We start from the raw sequence: 9,606 nt of genomic DNA, 5'->3' as shown, positions 1-9,606 counted from the left end.
CCATAAAACAGGATGGGTTAATTTAGGAGTGTGCAGCTGACACACAAATGACCCCACCTTCTAAAAATGCCGTCAGCCCATGAAATCTCACTGCAGATGGGGAGGGCCAAGTCAACTGTGGGGCTGTTCTACCTACCTCCTCAACACAGCAGTATGAAGGGGAAAGTGTGCATGTTCTTAAGTCAGATTGGGTTTAAACTAGTTAGCAACCTTCAGTGATCAGTTCTGCAGTGACAATTTTGCAATTTTGGTTATAACATGGGTTAACAGCTGAAGTTCAAGTGCTGGATTCCATAGAGGCTTCAACCAGAACGCCTATGCTAGCTTAAAACCCAGGTTACTTGTCTTCACTTTCTTTTCAACCTGAGTGTATTAACATACACAACATACTTGGCAGTGTAGACAGACCAGGGTTGTAATAAACTATGGGAATCAGTATTGTCCAAATTGTCTGGCACTTAGAATTTGCCCTATACGACATAATATGGCCACGCTTTAGGTGTCAAAATAGTACTACTGCTTGTGAGAAATAGCGTGACATGGACATTATGGGTCAGCCTGTGCTGCTCTTAGTCCCACTGATTCCAAGGGTGTAACTCATAAATATTATTCAGATGATTAACTCAAGGGCAATATATCATTTGAGAAGGGTACAAAGAATCCAGCATTCAAAATTTCAGTACTGCTGTGCAGTTGGAAACACAGTTGTAAGCTTGACCGAAAGAAGAGGTAAGAAAAGATGGTTCCTTCTCTTCCAGGTGTATTATACATCAATTAGGGGGAGTTCTTATATTCACAACAAAAAGGATGAGAGAATATCCTCCAGAGATTCAGAAGCTCCTAACAAACACCTTGGACTGACACTTCTAATTCGGACCGATCTTCCAGCTTATTCACTAGACTCTATCCATCTTCCAGTTCATACACAAGATTTTATCAGTGAATTATTTTTAGTCTTATCAGCAATGGCCTGCTAAGATATACAGGGACTTTGCACATTTTCTTCTGGCTATTGGAACTCTTGTCTGTATATATGTACCAGTGATTTGCCATCCAAGGGGAAAAGTTCTTCCCTTGATTTCACCATGCACTATATTCTTGATTCTTCTAATGCATTGAAGAATATATATATCCATTTATACACAGATATATATATCTATATATATATATAGATATATATATAGACACACACACAAACACACATGTATTATTCTAGTGCATTGACTGTTGGTCTGATAAAAGATATTGGATTTACCCGAAGAACCTTGTTTGTTTATATCTTTAGACCAAGACAGCTACAACCTACACCCTTGACTGTTATATATAACACCTCCATAAGAGAGAAACTTTGTTTATAGATATTAAAACATATATTTACTTTAAGTTTTCTTTGTTAGGAGAAAATTCTTTAAAGGGTTTTCAATTCCTGAAAGTGAAAAAAAATATAAACTCATTTGATGGACTCTTAAGGGTTTTTTTTAATCTACATTTTGACAGATAACTACAGCTACTTGGAACATTTTTTTTATCTGAAAATGTCAGTTCAATCAAAATGAAACATTTAATAGAGAAGTTTCAATTTCAACAAACTTCTGTTTGGAAAGAAAAATACAAAACATATTATACTTCTTATATCAGAATGAAATATCTCTCTTAACTTTTTTTGGAACACAATGCCATTTCTGTGTTTACCCATTTCTCTTGATGTAACCTAGAAAAGATACTCACATTCTTTAGATATTTGATATTTCCCACCTTATTAGATACACTGCTATTTATAAACACCTACCTACTTCATAGGATGCTGCAAGGCTTAATTAATCATCTGAAAAGTATTTTCAGATCCTCAGACAAAAGATACAATAGAAGTGCAAAATATTATTACAGAAATCAGGAATATGGCTAAAAGTGGACTGAAACAGGAGGGGGAGCCCTCACTATGTCAATCAATGGCAGAGTTGGCATACTATCCATGGCATTTATATAGCACCCTTCATTAGCATAATAACTAAGGGCTTTGTAAACTTTAATGATTTTACTCTTACAATTGTTCTTTAAGTCCATGTAGTACTGTTACATGTATTGTATAGGGCCACAGAGAAACTAAAGGGTTTTTTTCAAGGTCATACAGGGAGTCTGTGGCAGAGGCAATAACCAAGATTTCCACGTTAAGAAACCATTGTGATGCACTGGCCTTCCCCTTGGGAGATGCAGCAAACTGTTTCCTCAAATCCATAAAAGAAAGCCATGTTTTCTTTTGCCTTCAAAAAACTGGAGGTGCTTCTGCCCCCTCTGTTTGTGCTCCCCTTCACTTAACAGCTGCAAAGAAGGTTTTCCAAACCAGGTGTAATGGTCTCTGGAACTAAAAGAAAAGCTGAAGTTTACTGTAAAACGGATATATCAAGCTGCAGTTTGTCTATGGGACATCTACTACATGTTGACAGAGCACTTGAGCAGGTTTGGCATTTCTTCTTAGAGAGGCCAGCAGTCCTCAGAACCACACGCTATGACTTATATCAGCAAGCATCAGATGCGCTAGGGACACACTTTAATTTATCCTAAAATGTGTAGTTAGGGTCACTCTTATACAGTGCCTCTAATGTTCTAGATCAGAGGTTCCCAAACTTGCCTTACTGCACACCTTCTTGATTCACCAGCTGCCTGCATACTCCTATCAGTATACATTTTATATTTTAACTCGTTAAATGCAAATTATTATTATAATGAAAATTAATTCTGCCGTTACCCAATTTCTCCCACGTAGCCCCCAGAGGTGTCTTGTGTATCCCCAGGGGTACACATCCCACAGTTTGGGAACCCCTGTTCTGGATAATATTATGCAGCTAAAATGTTGATGACTGCCTGGCCCATTTCGACATTTTTTACTTGCAGAGCTTTTTTTTGTATCTGTGCCTTATAAGTAGTCAAATATTTGTCCCCCCTTCTTTACTGTCCCACTTGTGCACCATGTTTATTGCATAAAATCATATATTGGGACATGATGATTCTTGGCATACAGTCATGCACATCATGCCAGAGATTCATTTTGTCCATTACTCGTACCTTGTACTAATGGAGGAGCTTCCAATTAATTGCACCAAGTGAAAATCCCCCTGTATTTTATTTACTAGCATTTCATTTGAGTCTGTTTGGCACAAGCATGTCCGACGTCCCGTTCCTCTTTGCATCTTATTATTGGGGGCAGGCATGCAATTAATCCCATTACACGCTAATGGATTTACATTGGGATTACTTTAAATGGTTTTGGTGAAGCAATGGCTGTGAAACAATGTACGTCTTTTGGCAGAAATGTTGTGTAAACTACCATTTCCATTTTCCTCCCTGGTGAATACAAATAACTTACTTAGCCAAGTAAAGGGACCCTCTTCCATTGGCCTTGCCTCTAATGTGCTGGAGTTACTCCAGGAAGGGGGTTGGCGTACAAAGAAGTTTATTCACAATTAAAATTTGGCTCTGGGTTTGTGCTACTTCAGACAAGGACAAAGAGGAGGTCACTTAAATGTTTTATGAGGACAGTTTTTGAGTATAATCTGAGACTAGATTGCTCAAACTTATTCTTATGTCATGCGAAGAACAGTTATGGGAACAAGGGAGCAAACAACATCATTTTCATTCCTGTTCTTAGTGACCCAGTTTTGAAGAAAAGAGGGGGTTTTTTTTGATTACCTGACAGGAGCTCATATCTGTATGAAAAGCATGGTAAGAGCACATTTAATCTTTCATGCTACTGGTGTGACAGCTGCGCTTTTGCTCTCTCAGCTTGCATGACGGATGATTAGTAGAGAGCTAATTTTTACATGTGCAAGATTTCCATGATAAGGATATGCATAAACCCTAGTAGCTGTGTGCATGTGATTCAAGCACTAATTGTGCGGGTCCTGTCATGAATTCAGCAGGAAAGCAGTGTATTTCATGGTTAATACCAGTGAAGAGACACGCAATGCTCAGTGGATAAAAGGCTTGTAGTCCCAGCTGGGAAAATAGTTCCATTATCTCCCAGCTGCATAGACATTCCATACGGCTTGGTTCTGCCTGGATGAACAGTGTGGCTTGCTGAGAGCTTGAAACACTTCTGCAGAAAATTGTAAAGATCCTGAGACGTTTCACTGTAAAGAACTGTAAGTACAGAATTGTGCTGTCTGCTGCAATGTGCATGGTGCTGGGGGAGCTGCATTTTCTGCCTCTTCATTTGCTTGCTCTCCTGCTAATGAGAATTACGGAAAGAAAACAACAATTTTACTGCTTTACTAATGCTAGGTTTCTATTAATTGCTGCTGCTCCCCATGCATTCATCCCAGGCAAAGGGAGGGAAAAAAAAAAAAAAAAAAAGATAATCTATGGCTAGCTAGAAAGATGTTGAATTTGTATTCATGTGAGGAGGAGGTAAAACGTAACGAGAGGCTATGCTGCTAAACAGACACTACAGGTATATGTTTTTGAGTCTTTCACCAGCTCTGTGCTGCAGTAAAACGAGCGGGCAACAGAGAGGATGACAGTGCTAATTTTGGCACTTTCCTGTGACTTTATACTGCATTTGAAAAGGTGGGATATGTCATTTGAGAGTCCTCTTGTTTTCTAAAAGCTAAAGGTTTAAAATCAGTAAATATTTCCTCAGCTGAGTCTTCAGAAGATTGCTTCCCTGGTTGGTTATTTTTAATAAGGAAGCAAGATAGACTATAAGACACACACACATATATATAGTATTGTATTTAATGATCTTTATATGCTTATCCAGAGGTTTATGACTAGGCTGCAGTTTGGATTGTATCATTTATTTCTATGGGGTATTAAAGCTTAAAAGAAACTGTAATACTTTATTCAAAGTTTGGGAAGTTTGTGATTCCAGAAACAAGCTAGAGGAACTGTATGGTCAGCCAAGTGGGGCTTTATGTTCAAGTGTACACTCTTTTAGTGCTTTTTGCTGGGTTTCAGACATTTGTTGCATCTCTAAAAGGACGCTCCTGACATTATTTGAATAATCAGTCTCCATGCTAGGAATTTCTTGCAGCATTCATAGACTAGCTACGTGTAAGTTAAAAAAAGAGAGAGACAAAGAAGGCGCTATGCAGTTTGTTTAGTCAATAAGCTTCTTATTCCCTTGTCCTTTGAGGCAGTGACTTATAGTTGTGTATTATTGAATAAAAGCAGAGTCTTTACTTTTGTTTGTTTGCTTTTGGGGCTTTTTTTTGGAAGGCAGGGCTTCCTTGATAGCTTGATTATTCCCCCTCGAAGATTTCAAAACTTCTACAAATGTTATGTAGAGAGAGAAATAAACATTATGATGCCTGTAGTTCTGTGCCCCACAGCAATACAAATAGCAGATCTTCATCAGCGAGCCTTGGCTTTGGTGCTTCTGTACTACAGTGTCAGTGTTTTGTGTTTCATGAGGCTCTGCTTCAGAGATTTTATGACACAAGAAGTCCCAAATCAGTATATATATGCAGTTAACAACTACTACATATCGGATTTTAATGTGAAAAGGAATAATAAAAGGTAGTAGCACACCCAACTATCTTTTTAAAACGCTAGTGAGCTGCTGCCATTTGTGGGTGATATTTTGAACAACTAGCCGTCTTGACAATAGTGAGTTTGAGAATAAAATACATACCAACTTTGGCATCAAAAATGAAACTGGAGATGTACCTTTTTTCCTTCTTCCCATTCCTCCCCCGCAAGCCCGCTCTTCACCCTCAGTCTCTACAGTTACGTCTAAAGCAGCCAGTGTCATAGCAAGCGGGGGGTGGGGAGAGGGGGTGACCACCCTGGGTGCTGAAGTGAAGGGGTGACAATAGATGCTGCCTAGCTGGGATTTAATTCGGGGCAGACCTGCAAGTGGCTCTTTTCGGGGGGTGCAGAGCTGGGGAAGGGTGGCTCCTGCCATGGCATGCACTCCTGGGCAAGCATGGGGGAGGGGGCATGTGCCCCTCGGATCTGAGTGCAGGGTGAGGGTGGGCTGCCACTGCGGGCTTTGCCCTGGGCACCAAACTTCATTCCTAAGGCACTGAAAGCAGCTAATGGTAAATAATAAGTTAACTTAAAATTAGTGACTTCCAATTGAAGCAAAGATTGATGTTTTCCATTCCTGAAAGAAGAAAAAAAAAACCCCAAATGGGCAGAGTTAAGGTGTGCTTGGGCTGTGTGGATATGAACATGCAGCACGGTTTTTAACAAAAACTATTCAGTGGGAGAATACTCATCCCTACACCATGTATAGATAGACGTACACCAATGCAGAAAAATTGTACGCTGAGATCATCCAGTAAGTCAGTATTTGCCAAATGTTACTATAACACAAGCACCATGGTTTTTACTCATTTTGTTCAAAATATTGATTGAGTTTGCAGCCGTCGCAGATGCCCTCCCAATAACCTTTACACTGGTGTCAGTTAAATACTGCTCACCTTCCTGAGGCAATGATAACTCAAGGGAATTGGACAAAAGCATAGAATTAAGACAGTTCCTGTTTCCAAGTATGTGCTCAAAACATTATGTCCCAACCCACAGGTTGCTTAAGGCAAAGTCTCCTAAAGAAGCAGCATTCAAGGTAGATTGGCTCAAAAATTCCTTGTTTTCCTAACAAAGGGTGAAGCCAAAGAGGTCTGTATATAGACATATGACCAAGTGGAACCCTGGTCTTCAAAGGCTTCCCATTAAAAGTTCAAGGCAGAAATAATTTCAGGTCTGATCTTGCATCCATTATTATCTGTGCCTGCCCTTTGGACCCCAAAGTACCTAAATTGGTAGATACAGGGTACCATCAAATATTTCGATGCCCAGGGAGATTAGTTGTACATATAACAAGGCAGGTTAACATTTGATGGCCTTTATAAGTTATTTTAACTCTTAATATAAACGTGGGTTATATGAACAATGCATTATTCCAGAAAAATGTAGTATCTTTGAATTGTTTAATTGCTTTGCTCAACAGCTTTCTCCCCACACCCACTGCCAAACAGAAAAAAAAAAAATCCTACCAAAACAAATAAGACAGCAATCATCATCCTCTACCTGAGGAAATTATGAGAGGCAGAGATGTGACAGACAACAAACATGAATGAAAAGGTCTTGAATATTATCATGATGAAGGTGATATCAGCAACTGAATACAGCAGAATATTGGACAGGCATTTTTGTAATGAAGAATAATCGTGGATTTTGAAAGCATCTGTTTCAGGTGATTCATGATCTCCATGTATAGATGGGGGAGAATATGTTGCCCTTTCATTTATCACATACCCTTACAGCACCAGCTCCAGCTCCTTTTCCCTGGAAGGCCCCAGCCAGGATGGCTGACACACAGGACCTATGGAAATCAAGGCGGCAGGCAGCCAATTTCACAGGCCAATCATAGGGCCAGCTGCCATTTTCACAGTGCCTGCCCCCCCCCATACCACTGATTGGCTAAGGAGCCCTGGTGGCCCCATCTTTTGTAATTAATTGGCCAAGAGGGATGTACATTTTGCAGCACTCCTTAGCACCGATTGGTGAAGAGGAATGGGGCTACACAATAGGCAGCCCTCTCAACCAATGGGCAGCAAAGCGTGGTGGGTGGCTACCATCTTGGCTACTCCCCTTCACATGGGCAGTTCTCCCCAGTGGTCTGTGAGACGAGGCCCTAGTAGCCATGAGGAATGCTGACTCCCACTGGGGAGCCAGTATTTTATTTTAAGTTCAGAGATTTTGGACAATTTTGTGGTTTCCGCTAAATCATCAAAATCACAGATTGAGTTATCCCCGTTGTTTCAGCTCTGTGCACCTCTCATCTCAACCAGAGTATTAGAGCACAGTTGGCTCCTGCCCTTTGGATTACCTACAGATGATTAGAAGCATTTTTTTTAAATTTGCTCTCGAGGACAAAAGGTGTTTTTCCCCATTTGTTCAGGGACTGTAAAATTAATTGCCCCTCAATAGACATTGAGATAATTAAAGATGCTTAATACCTCAATTCATTTCCAGTAATTTGACTTATAAAACTGCTTTTTTGAAGTTAAGGCATCAGATAATGATGCATCAAGATCCCTTTCTCTCCTGGGTCTTCACTGGGTAGTTAACCCAAGTAATCGACATCTGCATTAGCTTATCTAAGATGTTGCTATGAATATCACCAATGCCAAGACCAGCCTGTGCTAGGGTGGTATCAGACATTCAATTTAACTGAAGAAGTGCATTTAAAACACAAACAGAAACAAGTTCAAATAACTGGGGACGTGTTAAAAACCCTTATGCTCTGCAAAGTTGTTCCCTTTCAGGCATGGGTTATCTCCTAACACATGCTAACTTTAATAGATCACTGCATTTTAATGATTTGTAAGTATTCATAGTTGTTAAAAGCTGGAAGGGACCTTACAGATCATTGGGACTAGCCCCCTGCACATGTGCAGGAAAGACTATTGCAAGTGTACATCCAACAAGGCCCTTACAGTGGGCTTGTGTCCATGTTCATTAATGCACCATAATGACGACGCATTAAGTTAAGTACCTGTAATGACAGGTACTAATTTAATGCACTGTAATGGGCGCTACTCCACATTAGCACAAATGAATAGCCTTTTTGTAACATTAATGCACACTAGACAAAAATCTACTGCACATTAGCATGGGTTTTGTCCACTGCGATAATGTGCCGTGGATTTAGTCTACTGCACTCAAAGCGTCTCATGTAGACGCATCCACTGTGTCCTCAGGTCTACCACCATCCTTGAGGGCCTATATCCCATGATTCTCTGTGCTGTGACACTAGGATTCTTTCCCAGGGCATTGTAGGAAGGGGACTACTTTTCCATGTAAAGGAAGTATGTTAAAGCATCTCTGGAAGTATGATAGAGGGGGTGGAACCAAAAGCAAGGTGAGACTCCAAGACAAATCTGAGATGAGGACGCAGCCCCTCTCTCAAGCGTGCCTCTTTCCCCAAATAAAATAGATGCAGAAAAAATGATGGATCCCTAGCAATGAAGAAACACACATTTCTACTCTCTTCTGCTAACACACATGATCGGGATTCTCGTGAACGTTGTAACTTCCATGCAGAGTTTAAGGATGGAAGACAGATGATCCTTTTTCTTTACTGCTAGCAGCAGCTGTGCACCATTTAATCAGGTTATTTCTCATTGGCACAATCCCTGGCTTGCTACTTTTTTTTCCCTCTGGTTTGCTACTTTTTTTTTTTCTCTTTGTCCCAGTGAATGGGTATTGCAAATCTCTTGCTTTATTGTTTACTTGGGTTCATGCCATGAACTGGTTGTCCTATTTTCAGGACAAACTTACAACATTGCTCTGCCACAGTAAGGACTTTACATTAATATTTCCCATTGTTTCTAACACCAACAGCTCCACTGCTGGGAGTTTTGCTGTAGATGCTTGCCACTAGCATTCCTAATACTGTATCATTAGAGCTGCTAAGAGCTGGTCATTAAAAATGCTGGTGGTGCTTTGACATTAGGGCCTACAAAGTTGCTAGCACCAGTGAAGAACAATGAGAGATCCTTTTAACCAGATTTTCAATTATCTGCAAGGGGAAGGGTTATGAAATCATCCCATATTCATTCTGTTTTGGCTATAGCTGTAATATGGGACTTCAAATGTGGC

At 40.2% G+C, this 9,606-nt stretch overlaps 1 protein-coding gene across 2 annotated transcripts in view; it reads left to right on the top strand.

Annotated features, from left to right (window-relative positions):
* The first annotated feature begins 3,600 nt into the window (after nucleotides 1-3,600).
* The window catches only part of CNTN6 (contactin 6), a 218,048-nt gene continuing 212,042 nt past the window's right edge, over nucleotides 3,601-9,606 (top strand). For both annotated transcript variants that reach the window (XM_019536617.1, XM_019536616.1), the window contains exon 1: nucleotides 3,601-4,139. The gene's annotated coding sequence lies outside the window, so the exon portion shown is untranslated. The remainder of the gene's footprint in view (nucleotides 4,140-9,606) is intronic.

Source organism: Crocodylus porosus, unplaced genomic scaffold (genome assembly GCF_001723895.1).
Source record: "Crocodylus porosus isolate Cpor-Errol unplaced genomic scaffold, CroPor_comp1, whole genome shotgun sequence".
Lineage (NCBI taxonomy): Eukaryota > Metazoa > Chordata > Crocodylia > Crocodylidae > Crocodylus > Crocodylus porosus.
Note: the sequence above shows the minus strand (reverse complement) of the source record. Positions and strands in the feature narration are given on the sequence as shown.